This window comes from Mobula hypostoma, chromosome 11 (genome assembly GCF_963921235.1).
Source record: "Mobula hypostoma chromosome 11, sMobHyp1.1, whole genome shotgun sequence".
Classification (NCBI taxonomy): Eukaryota; Metazoa; Chordata; class Chondrichthyes; order Myliobatiformes; family Myliobatidae; genus Mobula; species Mobula hypostoma.
The window spans coordinates 12,595,382-12,618,228 of NC_086107.1; the positions used below are offsets into that span (position 1 = coordinate 12,595,382).

Sequence of the window (22,847 nt, forward strand, 5' to 3'; positions counted from 1 at the left end):
ATCTCCGCACTAAATGGCTCATTCCTTCTCCTTGTCTGGATTTCCCAGCCATCAAGGACATCCTTCCTTTATCTGATGTCCAATCTTGTCAGGATTTTGTGGGGTTCTATGAATTCTTTTCACATTCTTATAAGCTCACAGCCTAACTGACCAAATGTCTTTTCATACATCAGTCCTGCCATTCCCAGGAAACAGTTCGGTGTCCTGCACTTCAGAATCAGAATCACTTTGTTGCCAAAATGTGAAACATACCAGAATTGATTGTGGTTTGGTGCCAAGCATAAAACACAGGTCTATACATAACAGACAACATAACAGTGATGAACAATTAACAGGGCAATAATGCAAACAGCCATGAGCAATCAACAATTGGCAGAGCAGTCACAAGCGCAAATGTCAATAACCAAACTTAAATAAATGTTAACATATGAACAAGCTCAATAATTATCAATGGAATAACAAGAGCAGAAAGGACCATTCAACTGATATTATGCAGGGACAGTTGGGATATTACACCTGAGTGAGTTTTGTTGAGAAGGTTTGCTAGCTACAGGAAAGATGTTTTGGAGGTGATATGTGGTTCTGGTGGTGGTGAACTTGTGGTATCTCCCTAAAGGCAAGGGGAAGCATTGTCATGTCAGAAGAAGAAGGCTGTTTTCAGGTCCCTCTCTGGACAGTTAAGCAGGAACAGCTGGATGGATGTCCCAGTAATGGAGTAGAACTACACTTCCTGAGGGGTGATCTGTCAGTTGGGCCACTGATCTAGGGCTATCTTTTATAAATGAGTTTAAAAAAAGTTTCACAAGACATTGATGAAGTAATGGTAGCAGGTGGCTTGGCCGAGGAAATGGTGAAGGAGGTGGAGGGATTGTGGAGGCATTACTGGAAGTTTGAAAAATCACTGTTCATGCCACCAGGTTGGAGGCTGCCCAAACAGAATATAAGGTGTTATTCCTCCAACCTAAGTGTGGCCTTATCCTGACAGTGGAGGAGGCCATGGATGGACATATTGGAATGGGAAGTGGAATTAAAATGGGTGGCCACTGGGAGATCTCGCTTGTTCTGGCAGACGAAGCTTAGATGCTTGGCGAAGCTGTCTCCCAATCTACGTCGGGTCTCATCGATATACAAGAGGCCACACAGGGAGCACGGAGCCCCAACAGACTCACAGGTGAAGTATCGCAAATTTCACCTATTGCCTGGCGTTTCTCTCTCCCCTCCCCACCCCCACCTTTCAAATCTACTCCTCAGATTTTTTGCCTCCAGTCCTGCTGAAGGGTTTTGGCCCAAAATGTCAACGGTACGTTTTTCCATAAAAGCAGCCTGGCCTGCTGCGTTCCTCCAGCATTTTGTGTGTGTTGCTCGGATTTGGGCTCGGATTTCCAGCACCTGCTGATTTTCTCGTTTCTCATTATTTTCTTCTCTTTTTGCATTGCTTGTTTATAGTTTTTTTTTATGTATTACACTATACTCCTGCCTCAAAAAAAAACAAATTTCACCACGTACGTCAGTGAAAATAAACTTGACTCTGATTCTGAGAAGGTCTGAAAAGGGGTGCCCTGTTATTTAATTCCTTCCGTGATTAATTGTTTTTTTCAGGAGTGACTGGGATATTACCATCACCTCTCCTGAGCTCTTATCTGATTGGTTGCATAACATGCCCTTAGCCAATCAGAACTTCCTTCCAGTTAAGTGCTGGGATGATCAACGCCCTTGTCTTCAAGTCCTGCTCCCGGCATGCAACTCTGGCAAGATGGGTTAGCCTGCTTGCTACCTCATGTAGGAACTGGACCCAAACTGAGCTTCCCATCACAGGTGTTCAATTCCCCCTCTGTTCGTCCATAATAACGTATCTATGTATTGTTTTTCCTCTATGGTCAGCTCCTCTCCTGGGCAAATTAGTTTATTAAAACATAGAACACAGAGCACTGCAGCATAGTACATACCCTTCCGCTCCCAACGACCGGCCAAACTTTTAACCTACTCCAAGATCAATCTAACCCTTCCCTTCTGTATAACCTTCCATTTTCCTGTCATCTGTCCCTAATCTATCTGCCTCTCCCTCCATCTCTGGTGAGATCCACCCACCCACCACTCTGTTTAAAATAAATCTACCTCTGGCATGGTGGAGAAGGGCTCTGTGTGAACAGCAGTAGAACATGGGTTGGCCGGTCCTAAGAGATGGGCGAAAACCTTTCCTCAGATGATGGCCCCCATTGCCCTGAGCCTATTGAAAGGGAGTCAGGTTCAGATCCCTGAATCTGGAGTGGCAGAGACTGGCACCTCGTGGTGTCTAGTACAGCAACACAGACAATCCTGGAGAAGCCAGATGGGGCCCCAGGCAGAGTTTTCTGTTGGTTTTTTTGTTGTCACATGTACTGAGGTACAGTGGAAAACTTGGTTTTGCATGTCATCCATGCACATCATTACATTGGGATAGTACAAGGAAAGGCAATGCAGAATATCATATTATAGAAAGTGCAGTGCAGGCAGATGCAAGGGCCACAATGAGGTAGATTGTGAGGTCGAGGGATCTGTTCAGTAGTTTTGTAACAGTGAGATATAAGCCCTTCTTGAACCTGGTGGTACATGCTTTTTGACATTTGTACCTTCTGCCTGATGGGAGGGAGGAGGAGAGAGAATGTCCAGGGTGGGAAGTGTCTTGGATTCTGTTGACTGCTTTACCGTGGCAGTGGGAAGTACAGAGTCAATAGAGGGGAGGCTGGTTTCTGTGATGTACTGAGCTGTGTCTACAGCTATCTGCAGTTTCTTGCAGTCTCACACAGAGCAGTTCCATACCAACCATGATGTATACGATAGGCAGGTTTCCATGGTACATCTGCAAAAATACCATCCTCCGTTAATCAGGTCAAGAAACCATCCACAGCCCCTGAGGGGCTATTCCCCCATCACTCTGTGGTTGTTTTCTGCACTAACCTAGAGCTTAAAATACCTGCCTAATACTTCCCCTGGGTGCCCTCCTCCTTCCCTTTCTCCTATAGTCCACTCTCCACTCCTATCAGATTCCTCCTTCTCTAGCTCTTGATCTCTCCCAGCCACCTGGCTTCACCTGCTACCTTCCAGCTAGACTCCTTCCCTTCTCTCCACCTTTTTATTCTGACATCTTTCCCCTTCCTTTGCCGTCCAGAAGAAGGGTCTCATCCCGAAACGTCAACTGTTTATTCATTTCCATAGATGCTGCCTGACCCTCTGAGTTCCTCCAGTATTTTGTGTGTGCTGCTTTAGAAATTTCATTGTTGTCTTGACCTCTTCATAAAGCCTTGTCCTTCTCCATTCAAGTGACCTGAAACCTTCCTAAGGTCATGGAAGTGCAGTCGGATTATAGAAAACAAAAGAGGGGAAGGTCTCCCATCCCTCTGCCAGTAAGATCCTTTACCATAGCTCTACCTCCTTGCACTCTCTCCAAGTCCTCTGATCTCCACAGGGTGCAAGGTTCTATCATTTTTTGTCCTGAATTCTCAATGGCTGACTGTATGGAGAGTCATTGGGTCAAACAGCGGGGAAATAGGTTCTTCAACTCAATTCATCCATTCCAAACATGATTTCCATTTAAACTAGTCCCTTTTGCCTGTCTTTGGCTCATATCCCTTTAACCATTCCATAACCATGTACCTGTCCAAGTACCCTTTAAACATTGTAAATATACCTGCCTTGACCACACCTTTGACAGTTCATTCCATATACTAACCACTTGTAAGATCAGACAAAAGGTATTTATAACTGTTGTCCAGTATGTACCAAGGGTATAAATAGATCATTTGGAGTGAGGAAATCTTAAACAAAGCAATAAGCTGAAATTAATCTGCATGTTTTTTTTTGTGTGTAGATAGCTACTGTTGTCATGGCTACCTGAGAAATTCCTCAGAGAGGAGAAAGAAACAGTTCTATCAATGGCATAATTAATAATTGCCTTATAAGAGGATGTAATAATAGATTATGTTAGAGTGACAGGTTCAAATGTCCATCAGCATGAGAGAACATTACCTTCATAGAAACAAAATCAGTCTATATTAGCTGAACAGGCTGGTAACAAAAGTGGGGATGCCGTTACAGTGAGAGTGACTGGAGGAGAGATGCCTTCAATCAGAATGGTGTAAGTCTTTGGAAATCACCATCGCAGAGACCTGGGAAGCTTGGTCATTGAGGGTATCATCTAGGCCATGCTCTCTTCTCACTGCTGCCAGCAAGAAGGAAGAGCAGGAGCCTCAGGACCCACACCACCAAGTTCAGAAATAGTTATTATCCCCTCAACCATCAGGCTCTTGACCCGAGGGGGTAATTTTGCTCAACTTCACTCGCCCCAACACTGAACTGTTCCTACAACCTATGGACTCACGTTCAAGGACTCTTCATCTCATGTTCTCAATATTTATTCCTTATTTATTTATTATTAATATTATGATTCTTTTTCTTTTGCATTTGTACTGTCTGTTGTCTTTCGCACATTGGCTGTTTGCCCATCTTGTTGAGTGTGGTTTTTCACTGATACAATTGTGTTTCTTTCTATTTACTGTGAATACGAGTAAGGAAATGATTTTCAGGGTAGTATGTGGTGAGATATATGTTCTTTGGCAGTAAATTTACTTTGAACTTTGATGGACCTTTTGAGCACCAAAGACTCAGGAGAGAGTAAACCTAAGGTAGAACATTTGATGGTACAGGGGGTGGGCTCGAGAGACCATGTGACCTTCTCTTTCTTCCGTTCCATATGTGCTAACTACTCATCAAACGGCGAAGCTGGTAAATGTGAAAGGCACTTCCCATCTTGCAGACTCTGTTGCTGACACTTGGCAAGATCACCATCTGACGTGACATTTCAGTTTTATCAGAACAGATTGGAACAGCAATGATAGCTGTTGGAACAAAATAAAACAGTTGATTTTAATCCTGCTATCCTGTGATATCCTCATTGACTCTCCGTCCCTTGTTCGACAATCATCTCATCTCCTCTTTGTCAGTTCATTCATCGGATGTAGACATCATAGGCCCTGCCAGCATTTAACGTCTATCCCAGATTGCTCTTGAACAGTGTAGTTTTCAAGGCCATTTCAGTGGGCAAACAAGTGTTTGCTGTCACACAGGGTGCAGCCCTGGAAAAGGCTGCAGCTTTCCCTCTTTGAGGGTCACTAATGAAGATAGAACATGGGACAGAACAGTAGCATAGAGATTAACATAATGCTAAGACACCTCAGTGACAAGGGTTCAAATCTGTCGCTGTCCATACGGAATTAGTACATTGACGCCTGAGTTTCCTCCAGGAGCTCAAGTTTCCTCCCACATTCCAAAGATCTGTGGGTTAGTAGGTTTATTAGTTACATGGGTGTAATTGGACAGCGCAGGCTCCTGGGCCAAAATAGCCAGTTATTGTGTTGTATCGCTAAATTAAACAAAATAAAAACATAGAAGGTAGAACTTGGAACATTACAGCACAGGAATTGTCATAAGGGGACATTGGGAGCAGACCCAAAAGCAAGACACAGACACTGAAGTACAAGGAACAGGACCAGGATTATCGAGATAGCAGGGTGAGTCAGGAAGAAACGATGCTGGACATTGACACAGGCCCTGGACGAGACTATGATTCAGGGCCTGGGCTAGAAGCACGGGACACGGACATGGAACTAGGAACAAGGAGACTGGACTAGGCACTCGGAACTCCGGAACCAGAGTCTGGACCTGGGTCTTGGTTGGGACTCGGAACCTGCGTTTTGACTCGGAACCAGAACCCGGGTCTAGGCTAGGACTCGGGTCTAGGATCTTGGCAAGGACTCGAGACTAGGATCTTGGCAAGGACTCGGGACTAGGATCTTGGCAAGGACAGGACGAGGAACCTCCAGCACAGGATGAGCAACCTCCAGGGCAGGATGTGGCTCTTGGACTAGGTTTGGCTTGGCTCTTGAACTCGGCTTGGTTAGGCTCTTGGGTACGGAGCTGGGACTCCTCCTTGGAGCGCAGGGCTGGGACCCTTTCTAGGACACGGCCAGGATGACTGCCGAGGTAAACTGCCAAGGATTCGGATAGGGACGATCCAGCACAGGACGAGGAATCTCCAGCACAGGATGAGGAATCTCCAGCACTGGGCTGGGCGAGGACATGAAGCTCAGACTTAGACAGGGCTGGAAAACGGTGCCTGAACTTGGTCTTGGAACACAGGAACACAGAGACTTGGACTTGAGCACAGGAACACAGAACACAGAGCCAGGACCCCTCCTTGGGGAGCACAGGACATAGGGCCGGGACTCATACACAGAACACGGACACTAAATGTGGGGACACAAAGAGACAGTTCCAAACTCAACGATAGATAGTTCCTTCTCTTGGCATGGCAAGGCTCCGGTCTCACTCCAGCGGTTGAACTTGATGGGATACAGACGAGGTTGCAGGTGGAGGTTCAGAAGGAAGCAGAAGGGAAGGGAACAGTCCAGCAGGGAATCCCCGGCCCGAGATGTATCCATGCACCTGCCCAAAACGAGAGCCAGGCGCCTCAGCCAAGGCACCCAATGGAACAAGGGAAAACAGGAAAACCCAGAACAAGTGTAAGGGGGTTTCGACTTTTATGTTACTGCGGAGGCTAATTAAAATGGCGTCTTTGTTATGTTAATGTGGGGAATGTGGCTTTGTTGTGTTAAGCGCTGAGAAAGTTTGCGCCAGTAGCTTGTTTTGGTTTAGAGGGTGATAAGAGAGTGCTATTAACCAATTGGGATAGTTGTTATGGTTTTGGTGTATTTGAAGATACTGTATGCGCAGGGTTTTGGGGCAGAAGGCGGGAGAGCGAGACAGAGGATGGTCCAGGTGCTGTGATGTCCGCTAACGGGGTCAGCCCGAGAGGGGCATTCAGCGAGGAGAGGAGACGGAGACGGACTCGTGTGGAGCGTCTGGACGACCACCGTTGTTGGTCCCAGGAGGCCAGTCGAGGTGGTCTGAGGGGTCGCAGGGTGAAGAAAAAGGTCCTTGAGCTCCAACTGTTTGTGCACAAAGAGATTGAACTTTGATAAGTGTGGCGCCTTTTATTTTCCTTTTATATTTTATTCTCTCTTAATTATATAGTTCCAGTAATATCTATAAACTGTAAATCATTTAATTGCATCTAGTGTATTGTCTGTTATTTGGGCGGGGTGGGGTATATCACACAGCATCCACACAAACGAATTATCCAGTTTGGCGGGGCCGAGGCTGTTTCCCAAGACGACAGCGAGCCGAGCGACCCTGAGGGTGGCTGGCGGGGGGGGGGGCGGGGCTACACAAGGAATCGACGGACTGGACCACGAACTGGAACGCGGACCTCACAGACTGGACCGTGACAGGTTAAAGGCATTTCAGCTGAATTAAACTAAATCTCTTCTGCCTGTACATGATCTATATCCTTCCTTTCTCGGCATATTCGTGTATCCATCCAACAGCCTCTGAAGCACCACTATGTATATATCTGCTTCCACCTTGGCAACCTGTTCCAGGCACCTACCATTCTCTGTCTAATAATAAAAAAAAACTTGCCCCATCATTGCCTTTAAAATTGGTGAGTCTTATTGACAAACTGGTGTCTATAAGTGAAATGAGCTTTCCAAAAATTTAAATCTATATATTTTATTAACTAAATTCTGTGGTGAGATCTGACAACCCTGCCTAACTTGAATTTACCTTGGTGCGTAGTACTAAATACATTCTAAACCTTTGCGCTGCCTGTGAAATCAAACTCGCATATTTTGATTTCATATTGTATTCTCATGTTTATTTTGATGTGGAAGGCAGCCATTCAGCCCATCTAGTCTATGCTGACTCTCAGAACATTCCAATCCTGTAACACTCCCACCTGCACAATGTGCTGTTGCGTTCCTGCAGAATGCCATCAGGAATCCTTAGAGTGCCTTAAAATACCGAATGCCATTAGTTCACTTAGTGCGCAGTGTTCTTTATTTCTCATTTTAAGAAGGTTTATAATTATTGTACAGGTAATTATTCATCCTGTAGTACTGTGGCTCCTTGTAATTATCACGTTCTGTTCATTAGCTCAAATAATGAAAATATTCAAGTTTCTGAAGGGGTTCACTCTAACGTGACACAAAGACTGCCTTTGAACTTATAAGTGGCCCTTTACTAATTCAATTGTCTGCCTCCTTTTATCTATTCAGTGGTGGTTTTAGGCTGGTTTAATAAAGGCTTGTTTTAAATTACAGACAGAGGAATGTGGTTGCATGCCAATATCTTCAGGCCAACTAGGTTTCATCGAATCAGAGAATGCCTCAGAGAATGCAAGTACTAGATGCATGAAAAGGCTGTTCAGTGTAAACTGAGGATCCAAATGCTGTTGGAAAATATCCTCATTCTCTCCTGATGAAGGGTCTTGCCCAAAATGTCAACCTTTTATTCCTCTCCATAGATGCTGCCTGACCTGCTGAGTTTGTCCAACATTTTGTGTGCATTATTTCAGATTCCTGGAATCTGCAGACTCTCTAGTTCTCATTCTGTCATGTTGCCAAATGATTTTTTTGATGGGATCTGATTGCACCACCATGCTTTCTTGTCCACAACAACTCTCTGCGAGTCATACAAAAAAAATCTCTGGATTTTCCCTGTGTTTCTTTTATCAGGCACTCAAGCCCTGTGGGATCTAGTACTTAACCTCCATTTTCCCATGACCAGGGCAGCACGCTGGCATAGCAGATTGCACAACGCTTTACATTGGCGGCGATCACTAATCAGGTTCAATTCACACTACTATCTGCAAGGAGTTTATATGCTCTCCCACTGACCATGTGAGTTTCCTGCAGGTGCTCCAGTTTCCTCTCACATTCCACAGACAGTTAGGGTTAGTGAATTGTGGGCATGCTATATTGATGTTGGAATTGTAGCAACACTTGCAGGCTGTCCACAGCACAATCCTTGGACTGTGTTGATTGTTGATGCAAATGAAGGCATTTCCCAATATGTTTCAAAGCACATGTGACAATTAAAATTTATCTAATCCAATATAATATAATCTAATCCAAAACTCCTCATAACATGATTTGGAGGACTGAAGATTTCTTGCATGTGGACTTGTAAATGTGTCACTGGCCCTTCATCATTGCTGGATCTAAACCCTGGGACTCTGTGCCCAACCTCATTGTGAGAGTACATGCTCTGCAAGGATTAAAGCAGTTCAAGTACAATAGATGGTTCTGTCCTACCTTTAGTTCAGAGATGAGGAGGAATTTCTTTAGCCAGAGGGTGGTGAATCTTTAGAATTTGTTGCCACAGATGGCGGTAGAGGCCAAGTCATTGGGTATTTGAGCACATCTACATGAAACTCTGTTGTAGAAAAGCAGCATCCATCATCAAAGATTCTTACCACCCAGGCCATGCTTTTTTCTCACTGCTGCCATCAGGAAGAAGGTACAAGAGCCTCAGCACTCACACCATTAGGTTCAAGAACAGTTACTACCCCTCAATCATCAGGCTTTTGAACAAAAGGGGATAACTACACTCATTTGCCCATCCATTGCTATGATCTCACTACCAATGACCTCACTTTAAGGATGCTTTCTCTTGTTATTTCATGTTCTCATTATTTATTGCTATTTATTTATATTTGCATTTTCACAGTTTATTGTTTTCTGCACTCTGGTTGATCTTTCATTGATCATGCTATCGTTACTACTCTGTAGATTTGCTGAGTATGCCCACAGAAAAGTGAATCCCAGGGTTGTATGTGGTGACATATATGTACTCTAATAATAAAGTTTACTTTGAACTTTGAACTTAATATAGGTTCTTAATTAGTAAGGGCATCAAAGGTCATGGGGAGAACGGGGTTGAGAGGTTAAATAAATCTACCTGGATGGAAAGGTGGAGCAGATTCTATGGTGTGAATGGTCTAATTCTGCTCCTGGGTCGACTGGTCTTATCAAAGACGATAGATGATGACAGCCTTATCAGATCTAAATAAAAAATTAAAACAAAAAATTATACCCCTTAAACTTCACATAATCTACTTGACTCTGAGGAAAACAATCTCCGTCTCTCCAATTATTCCAACACATGGAGGCGCTCACCCTATGCCTGCAGGGATGTATAAGATTATACATATTGTTTATGGACTTTCTACTGAGCATACTAACTTAGGAAGACTCAGCACTGGTCCTGTCCTGCCAACACAGAGCCGAGACATCTTTCTGCCTGAATGTGTGCATCACTTCACACGAGAGTAATGGGAAACAAAGCCCCCATAGCTTCCCCACAATTAAATGCATCTGCCCAGTATTTGTCCATTTCACTGATCTGCCTGTAATACTGTTTACCATTCACTAGAATGCCAAGTTTTGTATCCAATAAATTATTTTAAATGTACCCTCCATGCATTTGTCCACATCATTTATGCAGAACAAGAGAAGCAATAAAGTCGCAAGATGGATATCCCACTGTACTGTAAAATGATCACTGCTCCTCTCTTATTTCCTAACCCTCAGGTAATTATGTACTTTCTTGTATTTCTGTCATTATTCTGAATTGGCCTTTATTAAATGAACAAAGATAATCCCGCATTTCCAACACTGTCCACTTCTCAAGAATGTCAAGGGAAGTTGACGAGGAAGTGGAGTGTTCTTTCTGTGGAAGCCACAGGGCAGTTCTCCAACGGTGTGCATGGCACAATAGGAAGTAATTTCTTCACTGTGATGTGATCAAGACCATTTATGAAGAACTGGTCACAAGAAGGGGTTCATTGCAAGGAAAGTGATCTTGCTGTGCTGTATGATTGGTCTTTATCAGAAACTTTAGAACATAGAACATTACAACTCAGTACAGGCCCTTTAGCTCAAGGTGTAGTGTCAACCTTTTAACTTACTCCAAGGTCATTCTAACACTTCCTCCCCAAATAGTCATCCATTTATTCTTTCATCCATGTGCCTACCTAAGATTTCTTAATATGTTCCTAACACAGGGGTTCCCAACCTGGGGTCTATGGACCCCTCAGTTAACGGTAAGGCTCTATGGCATAAAAGAGGTTGGAAACCCCTGCCTTAATGTCTCTGCCTCTAGCCTCACTCCTAGCAGTGCATTCCACACAACAACCACCACTGTGTAAAACCTACCTCTGAGGTCCCCCCTATACTGGTTTACAAACATTTTACAGACAGTGGCAGGAATTGAACCCAGATCTCTGTCATTGCACTACCACTGCACTGCCATACCATGTCAGAGTTTTGTTTTTTGCCATTGATTTTTTTACTGCTGTGGAGAGAATGTTGCACATTTGCCCTGCCCCTAGTGTGAAGGAGTGTTTGTCCCCCTATACTTTTCTCCAAACACCTTAAAGTTATGTTCGCTATTTCCATCCTGGGAAAAATTCTCTGGCTGTTCATGGTCTCCATGTCTTTTATCATCTTTACACCTCTATCAAGTCACCTCTCATCTTCCTTTGCTCCAAAGAGAAAAGCTCTAGCTTGTTCAAACTTTCCTCATAAGGCATGCTCTCTAATCCAGGCAACATCCCAGTAAATTTCCTCTGCACCCTCTCTAAAGCTTCACACATCCTTCCTACAATGAGACAACCGGAACTGAAGACAATTTACAGAATTTATAATCAATGTACTTGTGTAATGGTCTGAGAAATGGGTGCAGGACTGCAAGGGAGGCAAAAAGGAAGGAGATTTTAGGCCTGGTAGCTTGACTTCAGAGGTTGAAAGATGTTGGAGGCTATTATTAAGGATGAGCCTTTGGGAAACCTGGAGGCACATGATAAAATAGGCCAAAGTTAACATGGGGAAATCCAGCCTGACTATTCTGTTGGAATGTTTTGAGGAAATAACAGGCAGGATGGACAAAGGAGAGTCAGTGGATCTTGTTTATTTGGATTATTTTCAGAGGCCTTTGACAAGTGCCACACATGAGTCTGCTAAACAAAATAAGAGCCCATGGTATTAAGGGAAAGGTATTAGCATGGATAAAAGATTAACTGATTGACAAGAGGCTAAGTGAGTATAAAGGGGGGCTTTTCTGATTGCCTGCCAGTGACTAGTGGTGTGCTGCAGGTGTTGGTGTTGGGTCCACTTCTTCTCATTTTGTAGGTCAGTGATTTACATTAAAGAATTGATGGATTTGTGGCAAAGTTTGTGGACGAAACAAAGATAGATGGAAGGGCAGGTAGTGTTGAGGAAGCAGGGTGTCTGTAGAAGGACTTAGAGAGATTGGGGGAATGGACAAAGAGGTGGTAGATGGAATATAATGTAGGGATGTGTACGGTCATGCACTTTGGCCAAATAAGTAAAGCTATGGACTATATTTTAAATGGGGAGAAAATTCAAAAGCAAGGATGTAATTCTGACACTTTATAAGGCATTGTTCATACAGGACTAGGAGTATTATGAGCAGTTTTGGAAGCCTTATCTAAGAAAAGATGTGCTGACAATGGAGAGAGTCCAGAGGAGCTTCAAAAGAATGATCCCAGGAATGAAAGAGTTAACATATGAGGAGTTTCCAATAGTGGGATAGTCTAGGCCCAAAGGGCATGGCCTCAGAATTCGGAGATATCCACTTAGAACAGAGATGAAGAAAAACGTCTGTAGCCAGAGGGTGGTGAATCTGTGGAATTCATTGGCACAGATATTAGCACAGTCCAAGTCATTGGATATACTTAAGGTGAGGCTTGACAGGTTCTTGATTAATCAGAGTGTCAAAGAAGGAAGGAGAAGGAGAGGTTGAGAGGGATGATAAATTAGCCATGATGGAATGGTGGAGCAGACTCGATAGGCTGAGAGGTCTATTTTCGCTTCTATGTCTTCTGGTTTTATTTGATTAGATTAGATAGATTAAATTATATTAGATTAGCTTTATTTGTCATTTGTAACATTGAAACATACAGGGAAATGCATGCCCTGTGTCAGCGACCAGCACAGTCCAAGGATATGCTGGTGGCAGCCTACAAGAATCATCATGCTTCTGGTGCCAACATAGTATGCTGACAATTTATTAACCCATAAGTTTTTGGAATTTGGGAGGAAAATGGAGCACTGAGAGAAAGGCATGCCGTCTTAGAGTGAACGTACAGACACTTTACAGACAGCAGTAGGAACTGAACCCAGATTGTTGTCATTGTAAAGCGTTATGCTAACGACTGTGCTGCCATACCATGTCAGTGTTTTGTTGATTTTTTTTAACTTCTGTGTTGCATATTTGCCCTGACCTTAGTGTGAAGGAGGGCTTGTTTACGTAAGCAGAGCACCAAAGGGCAGCACTCCCACCTCTGGGTCCACTGCAGAGAGCTGTTCAAAAGGACCGACAATTGCTGTGCAGCAGTGAGGAGGCACTGACCTCTTGGAGATGAAACATTAAATCAAAGTTTATTTATTCTAATGGGTGATTAAAACATCAGAACAAGAGGAGGGGTGTTCTTCCTGTTCCCCTAGACAATATTTATCCCTCAATCAATATGATAAAATAGATTAATCTGCCATTATCACATTATGGCAACATGCTGTGTGCAAGTTCGTTGTTTAAACGGTGACTGCTCTTCAGGAGGATTTAATTAACTAAAGTGCTTTGGAATATCTTAAAAAGGAAGTACACGGCATCATTCAGGTGCCAGACACAAAGTGCTTCAGGAGTTCAGCAGGTCAGGCAGCTTCTATGGCGGGGAATAAACAGTCGATATTAGGGTCCAGCGGGATCCTCCCACTAAGCATGTCTCTGCTTTCCACAGGGATCGCTTTTTACATGACTCCCTCGTCCATTGCCCCTCCCCACTGAGCTCGCCTATGGCATTTATCCCTGCAATTGTGTTAAGTATGATGACACCAGCCCCTATACCCTCCTCCCTCACTTCCATTCGGGACCCAAACAGGTGAGATGACACTTCACCTGCAAGTCTGTTGGGGTTATCCATGGTATCCAGTAATCCCACTGTGATCTCCTCTGCATTAGTGATAGCAGAAGCAGACTGGGGGATCGCTTTGTTGAGTACATTTGCTCTGTTTGCGGCAAAAGGCAGGATCTCCTGTTTACTATGAATTTCAATTTGACTTCAAATTCCCATTCTAACATGTCTGTCCATGGCCTCCTCTCCTGCCACATCGAGGCCAACTTCAAGAAGGAGCAGCAACCCCTCATATTCCTCCTGGGAAGCCTCCAACTTGATGGCTTGAACATCAATTTCTCTAACTTCTGGTAATTTCTTCCCAATCCCTCCTCTGTTTTTCCATTCCTCATTCCGGTTACCTTCTCTCCCCTACTGTTCTCCTCACCTGCCCATCACCTCCCTCTGGCGCTCCTCCTCTTCCCCTTTCTTCCATGGTCCACTGTCCTCTCCTATTAGATTCCTTTGTCATAGTCATAATCATACTTTATTGATCCCAGGGGAAATTGGTTTTCGTTACAGTTGCACCACAAATAATAAATAGTAATAGAAATAGTAACTAATATTACTATTAGTAAATAGTAAATAGTAATAGTCATGGAAATAATAAATAGTAACAGAATAGTAATAGAAAAATAGTTAAATAATAATAATATGTAAATTATGCCAGTAAATTAAGAAATAAGTCCTGGACCAGCCTATCGGCTCAGGGTGTCTGACTCTCCAAGGGAGGAGTTATAAAGTTTGATGGCCACAGGCAGGAATAACTTCCTATGACGCTCTGTGCTGCATCTCGGTGAAATGAGTCTCTGGCTGAATGCACTCCTGTGTCCACCCAGTACATTATGTAGTGGATGGGAGACATTGACCAAGATGGCATGCAACTTAGACAGCATCCTCTTTTCAGACACCACCGTGAGAGAGTCCAGTTCCATCCCCACAACATCACTGGCCTTACGAATGCGTTTGTTGATTCTGTTGGTGTCTGCTACCCTCAGTCTGCTGCCCCAGCACACAACAGCAAACATGATAGCGCTGGCCACCACAGACTTGTAGAACATCCTCAGCATCGTCCAGCAGATGTTAAAGAACCTCAGTCTCCTCAGGAAATAGAGACGGCTCTGACCCTTCTTGTAGACAGCCTCAGTATTCTTTGACCAGTCCAGTTTATTGTCAATTTGTATCCCCAGGTATTTGTCCACACTGACCCCCTGGATGGAATCAGGGGTCACCGGTACCTTAGCTCTCCTCAGGTCTACCACTAGCTCCTTAGTCTTTTCCACATTAAGCTGCAGATAATTCTGCTCACACCGTGTGACAAAGTTTCCTACCGTAGCCCTGTACTCAACCTCATCTCCCTTGCTGATGCATCCAACTATGGCAGAGTCATTCGAAAACTTCTGAAGATGACAAGACTCTGTGCAGTAGTTGAAGTTCGAGGTGTAAATGGTGAAGAGAAAGGGAGACAAGACAGTCTCCCATGGAGCCCCAGTGCTGCTGATCACTCTGTCGGACACACAGTGTTGCAAGCACACGTACTGTGGTCTGCCAGTCAGATAATCAAGAATCCATGATACCAGGGGAGCATCCACCTGCATTGCTGTCAGCTTCCCCCCAGCAGAGCAGGGCGGATGGTGTTGAACACACTGGAGAAGTCAAAAAACGTGACCCTCACAGTGCTCGCTGGCTTGTCCAGGTGGGTGTGGACACGGTTCAGCAGGTAGACGATGGCATCCTCAACTCCTAGTCGGGGCTGGTAGGCGAACTGGTGGGGGATCTAAGTGTGGCCTGACCATAGGCCAGAGCAGCTCCAGAACAAGTCTCTCCAGGGTCTTCATGATGTGGGAGGTCAATGCCACCGGTCTGTAGTCATTGAGGCCGCTGGGGCGCGTGTCTTCAGCACAGGGACGAGGCAGGACATCTTCCACAGTACAGGAACCCTCCGGAACCTCAGGCTCATGTTGTCTTTAGTCCTTCCACCAACCAACTCCCAGATTCTTACTTCATTCCCCTGACCCTGAACCACCCACATTCCCCCAAAGAATCTGAAGCGTCTCAGCCTGAAATGTCAACTGTTTATTCATTTCTATAGATGCTGCCTGATCTGCTGAGTCTCTCCAGCATTTTATATGTGTTGATCCTCTGCTGTACTATGATTCATATTATAACTATTTGTGGGGGGTGATAGTGGACAAATTAATCGTGAGAACTATGCCTCATATACTCAGTGTTATTAACTAGCAACTGCTTTGAAATCTTCAAAGTTCAAAGTAAATTTATTATCTAAGTACATATGTATCTGTCACCATATACAACCCTGAGATTCACTAATTTGCGGGAATCCTCAATATAGCCAATAACCATAATAGAATCAATGAAAGACCACACTAAGTAGGTGTAAAAACAATATGCGAAAGACAACAAACTGCATACACAAAAGAGAAAAAATAATGAATAAATAAGCAATAAATATCAAGAACATGAGATGAAGAGTCCTTAAAAGTGAGTCCATTGGTTGTAGGAACATATCAGTGATGGGGTAAGTGAGGTTGAGTGAAGTTATCCCCTTAGGTTTAAGAGTCTATTGGTTGAGGGGCAGCATCTGTTCCTGAACCTGATGGTGTGAGTCCTGAGGCTCCTGTACCTCTTTCCTGATGGCAGCAGCGAAAAGAGAGCATGACCTGGGTGGTGGTGGTGGTGGAGGAGGGGTGGGGTGTCTCCAATAATGGATGCTTCTTTCCTGCAACCACACTCATGTAGATGTGCTCAATAGTGGGGAACGTGATGGACTTCCCTGTGATGGATTGGACTGTGTCCATTACTTTTTGTAGGAACTTATTGCAAGTCTTACTGCTTTCCCACCCATTATTCACATGAGCCTCATTGATAAGGGTGTGTCATCTGACCAATCACTGCCAAAGTAGGCAAATTGCCCTCTGGATACAGGGGCAAGATTCCAACTTGGATGGCAGGATTGCTGTGAGCAGAAGAGATACAGATGGAACTTGGGGACTCACTGGGCCATTGTCTTGGTACAGAGATTGAACCTGAGATGCTGCAACCTGGGTAGTGCAGTAATTCAGTTAGCATAATCAGAATCAGAATTAGAATCAAGTTTATTATCATTGATATATGTTATAAAATTTGTTGTTTTGTGGCAGTAGTACAATGCAAGACATAAAATATACTAAGAATTAAAATAAAAATAAATAAATAGTGCAAAGAGGATTAGTGAGGACATTTTCATGGGTTCATGTACCATTCAGAAGTCTAATGGCAGACAGGAAAAAGCCATTGAGTGTGTGTACCTCCTCCTTGATGGTAGTAATGAAAAGAGGGCATGCCCAGATTGGTGAGGGTTCTTGATGATCTAGCCGCTTCCTTGAGGCACCGGCTTTTGAAGATGGCCTCAATAGAGGAGACTTTTGTGACTGTGATAAAGCTAGCTGAGATTACAACCCTCTTAAGCCTCTTTTGATCCTGCACGTTGGCGCCCCCAACCAGGTGATATTATACCCAATAAGAATGCTCTCCACCATATAGCTGTAGAAATTTGCTAGTCTTTGGTGATGTACCAGATCTCCTCAAACTTCCAATGAAGTATAGCCGCTGTCATGCCTTCTTCATGATAACAACAATACGGCCCAGGATAGATCCTCTGAGGTGTTGATGCCCAGAAACTTGAAGCTGTTCAGCCTTTCCACTCCTGCCCCCTCATAGAAGACTGGAGTGTGTTCTTCCAACTGATGTATGGATGTTGATTGCAACATCACATAACCTCTGTGACTTCACAGTTTTCACCAGATCATCCTTCCCAGACCAGGTAAGGTTGGTTGATCCTCTTTACTGTGAATCCCAATGTTTTTGAGGCACTTCGGTAGCTTCCTGGTTATCTTTACTAACAGATCTATATTTTGTTTCAAGTTTTTCAATCAACTGGGTTCAAATTCCTCAGTGGGATCCAAAATCCAAATCGTCATCTTCCTCTACTGACAACCAACAGACTAGTTTTCAGGATACTTAGTCCCTAACTTAGCCGAAATAGTCATAGAAGAGCACTATAGCACAGAAACAAGCCCTTTGGCCCATCTAGTCCATGTGAATAGGTCTCCTTTCACCTTATACCTATGACCTCTATTTCAAGGTTCACAACATCTCAGGGGGGAAAAAAAACAGCCTGCATATAATACCCCTTACTATTTCGTACACCTCTAAAAGATCTCTCCTCATTCTCCTACACTTCAGGAAAAAAAGTCCTAACCTGTTCAACTATTTCCTAGAATTTGCCTTAAAACTTTCCTCCTCTCACCCTAAAGTTTTGTGACAATAAATGGAGAATCTTTTTCAGTGAAGTTAGTTGAAGTGTGAATATTAATTGCTCCCCAGTTCTTTAAAGTACTGCCATGGGACCTTTATCTGAGATGTGGCTTGAATTCAGCATCTCAGAAAACAACATTATGTCTATCAGGGCAACCATCCCCCACTCCAACACTAGAGAATCTGTCTGGACTTGGTCTGGAGCGGGACTTGAACTTGCAACTTGACTCAGAAACAAGAGGGCTGCCAACACCTCAAACTGAAGAAACTGCACCACTATCCAGCAAGGAAAATTATGTCTTCATACAATGATAAGAAGCAGTTGAAGAAAATGAGACATTGTTGGTTCTCAGCCATGATTCCAGAGCCTGAATCCAGTCCCGATTATGTTTATTTCACTTTGATTGTGGCAAAACCAAAGGGAGATATTTGTGTTAGATGAATGTTTGCAGCTCAGTCCTACATCACAGCAATCTTTAAAGAATTGCAACTATAATCCCAGAGGGTAATTACAAAGGCTTCATTTACTCAGAGGGGACACGCTAAGAATTATTTTATCCTGGTATATATTAAAGACCATAGCATATTTTCACTCCTATGAAGAGCGCATTTGGAAATTGTTCTCAGATTTTCAGAGGGCAGTGATGTGAATTCAGTTGATAGATGCATTTAGTTGTGAGCAATTCAGAAATGACAGGAAGTAAACTTTGCAATTGGGAAGTCTTACAGTGTTGAGGAAAGGCTGAGTTTAATCATTTCCAACATACTGAGTAAACCTCAGACATCACGGGTTAAATTTTTGTGAATTTGAAATCTGAGAATCTGAAAAACTCAAGAGCAGACTTGATGGGCTGAATGGCCTAATTCTGCTCCTGTATTTTATGGCCTTAATACATGCTGCTATTCACAGTTTGGGAATCAAATTAGTGTAGGTGGCTGCTTGGGAAATTGGGATATACATACCTCTTCTCTGTCAATTTCCTGATGATTTTATATCTCTTCTTTCTATTTTCTGGAGGAAAGTCCTCAGAATAATGGTAGTTCTCAGGAAGAGTTTGTCCAATATCAAAATGAAATTAATACATTCATGACCACAATCTTAAAACACACTGGGAAATAAGGATGGAGTGATTTATTTATTAATTGATATGATTTACACTCTCTCTTCAGAATCAGGTTGATTACCACTGACATATGTTGCGAAATTTGTTGTTTTGTAGCAGCAGTACAGTTTGATGCATAAAATATACTATAAATGTTAATAAGAATTATAAATTATACACATTGGCCACTTTATTAGGTACAGGATTGGAACCCGCTGGGATCTTCTGCTGCTGTATCCCTACCACTCCAAGGTTCAATGGGCCGTGGAAATGCTCTTCTGCACACTAACGCTGTAACACATGGTGATTTAAATTACTGTCGCCTTCCTGTCAACTTGAACCAGTTTGGCCATTATCCTCTGACCTCTCTCATTAACAAAGCATTTTTGCTCTCAGAACTACCACTGGATGTTTTTTTTTTGTTTTTCACATCATTCTCTGTAAACTCTAGAAACTATTGTGCATGAAAATCCCAGGACATCAGTAGTTTCTGAAATACTCAAACCACCCCATCTAGCACCAACAATCATTCCACGATCAAAGTCACTCAAATCACATTTCTTCCCCATTCTGATGTTTGGTCTGAACAACAACTGACCCCTTGACCATGTCTCTATGCTTTTATGCATTGAGTTGCTGCCACGTGATTGGCTGATTAGATATTTGCAAGAATGAGCAGGTGTACAGGTGTAGCTAATAAAGTGACCACTGAATGTATATAAAAATTAAATAAGTAATGCAAAAAGAGAGCAAAATAGTGAAGAAATGTTCATAGGTTCATTGTCTGTTTGGAAGTCTGATGGCAAAGGGAAAGAAACTGTTTCTAAAATGTTGAGTGTGTATCTTCAGGCTCCTGTACCTCCTCTCTGATGGTAGTAATGAGAAGAGGGCATGACCTGGGCAATGGAGGTCCTTATTGTTGAATTTAAGAAGACAGCCACAAGAAAGCGCTTTCGTTGAGCAAACATGAAGCTTTTCTATAAAGTGCTGATATTTCTCTTATTAGTCCACCAGTTTAATTTAAGTTTGGAGTAAAATTAAAAATTAATCCGTTATATTTTGGTAGAGATTACAGATTTCTACAAAAATTTGATATCTTGTGTGGCTGAGGCGAATTAGATGGACCATGAGACATAGGAGCAGAATTACGCCATTCAGACCATCGAGTCTGTTCCGCAATTTCATTATGGCTGATTTATTATCTCTTTCAAACCCATTCTCCTGCCTTCTCCCCGTAACCTTTTGCATCCTTACTAATCAAGAACCTATCAACCTCTGCTTTAAATATATCCAATTACTTGCTATCCACAGCCAGTAGAGGAGTCCATGGATGGACATATCAGAATGGGAACATCAAGATGAAGCCACACGCTGGTTGGAGGAACAGCACCTTATATTCCGTCTGGGTAGCCTCCAACCTGATGGCATGAACAGTGATTTCTCTAACTTCCGTTAATGCCCCTCCTCCCCTTCTTATCCCATCCCTTATTTATTTATTTATTTATTTATTATTTTCTCTTTCCCCCCCCCTTTCTCTCTCTTTTTTCTCCCTCTGTCCCTCTCACTATTTCTTCCTCTGATGCTCCCCTCCCCCTTTCTTTCTCCCTAGGCCTCCCATCCCATGATCCTCTCCCTTCTCCAGCCTCATATCCCTTTTGCCAATCAACTTTCCAGCTCTTACCTCCATCCCTCCCCCTCCTGTCTTCTCCTATCATTTTGGATCTCCCCCTCCTCTCCCACTTTCAAATCTCTTACTATCTCTTCTTTCAGTTAGTCCTGACAAAGGGTCTCGGCCTGAAACATCAACTGTACCTCTTCCTATAGATGCTGCCTGGCCTGCTGCGTTCCACCAGCACTTTGAGTGTGTTGCCTGAATTTCCAGCATCTGCAGATTTCCTCGTGTTTGCTGTAATGCCAATGTTGGTTCTTTGAAAGTGCTGAGAAATTGATTCTATTCCCCTACTCTTTCTCATAGCCCTGCAATTTATTCCGCCATTTCCATATTTACTCAATTCCTTTTGAAATTTGCTATTGTAATTGTTTTTGACACTTTTCAATTCAAATCACATTAAAATAAAAATCTATATGCCCCTGTTTGTCCCTCTCCAGTTACTTCTTGTCATTGAATGTTCTAACTGATATCACAGGAAAAGCCCTTCCCACTGCTGAATACATCTACAAGGAGTGCTGCCATAAGAAAGCGGTATTCATCGTCAAGGACCTCCATGAGGTATAGGGGCCTTAGACCCTACAACACCGGGTTCAGGAACAGTTATTACCCTGCAATCATCAGGCTCTTGAACCAAAGGGGATAACTTTAACTCTGAACTGATGGCATAGGACATCGACAAGAGAAAATCTGCAGATGCTGGAAATCCGAGCAACACACACAAAATGCTGGAGGAACTCGGCAGGCCAGGCAGCATCTATGGAAAAAAGTACAGTCGACGCTTCAGGCCGAAACCCTTCAGCAGGACTGGAGAAATAAAGCTGAGGAGTAGATTTGAAAGGTGGGGGGAGGGAGGGAGAAATGCCAGGTGATAGGTGAAACCTGGAGGGGGTGGGATGAAGCAAAGAGCTAGGAAGTTGATTGGTGAAAGAGACAAAGGGCTCCCTTGTCTATTCCTCCCTCTCCACTGATCTCCATCCTGGCACTTAACCTTGCAAGTAGAACAAGTGCTTCACCTGCCCTACCACCTCCTCCCTCACTACCATCCAGGGCGCCAAACAGTCCTTCCAGATGAGGCGACACTTCACCTATGAGTCTTTTGGGGTCATATACTGTGTTCAGTGCTCCTGTTGTGGCCCTTCGTATATCGGTGAGACCCAACGTAGATTGGGAGACTGCTTTTCCGAGCATTTATGCTCTGTCCACCAGAACAAGCGGGATCTCCCGGTGGCCAGCCATTCCCATTCTGATATGTCCATCTATGGCCTCCGCCACCGTCAGGATAAGGCCACACTTAGGTTGGAGGAATAGCACCTTATATTCCATTTGGGTAGCCTCCAACCTGATAGCATGAACATCGATTTCTCAAACTTCCAGTAATGCCTCAACAACCCCCCCCCCACCACCCCTTTCTATCCTCTTGTCCCTCTGTCATGTTATCTCCTTGCCCGCCCATCACCTCTCTCTGGTGCTCCTCCCCCACGCCTTCTTCTTTCTTCCGTGGCCTTCTGTCTCTTTCACCAATCAACTTCCTAGCTCTTTGCTTCATCCTCTCCCTCCAAGTTTCACCTATCGGCTGGTGTTTCTCTTATCCCTCCCCTCATCTTTCAAATCTACTCCTCAGCTTTTATTCTCCAGTCCTTCTGAAGGGTTTTGACTGTACTTTTTCCCATAGATGCTGCCCGACCTGCTGAGTTCCTTCAGCATTTTGTGTGTGTTGCCATAGCATATGGACCCACTTTCAAGGACTCTATAACTCATGTTCTCAGTATTATTTACTTATTTATTTGTATTGGAATTTATTTTCTTTTACTCGTTGGTTGTTTGCCATTCCTTGTATGTAACTTTTCATTGATTCTGTTGTATTTCTTTGTTCTACTGTGAATGCCTGTAAGAGAATGAATCTCAA

General features: G+C 43.6%; 1 protein-coding gene across 3 annotated transcripts in view; it reads left to right on the plus strand.

Annotated features, from left to right (window-relative positions):
• Positions 1-22,847, plus strand: part of shank2b (SH3 and multiple ankyrin repeat domains 2b) — a 1,127,200-nt gene that overhangs the window by 491,752 nt on the left and 612,601 nt on the right. The gene's annotated exons all lie outside the window — the stretch shown is intronic.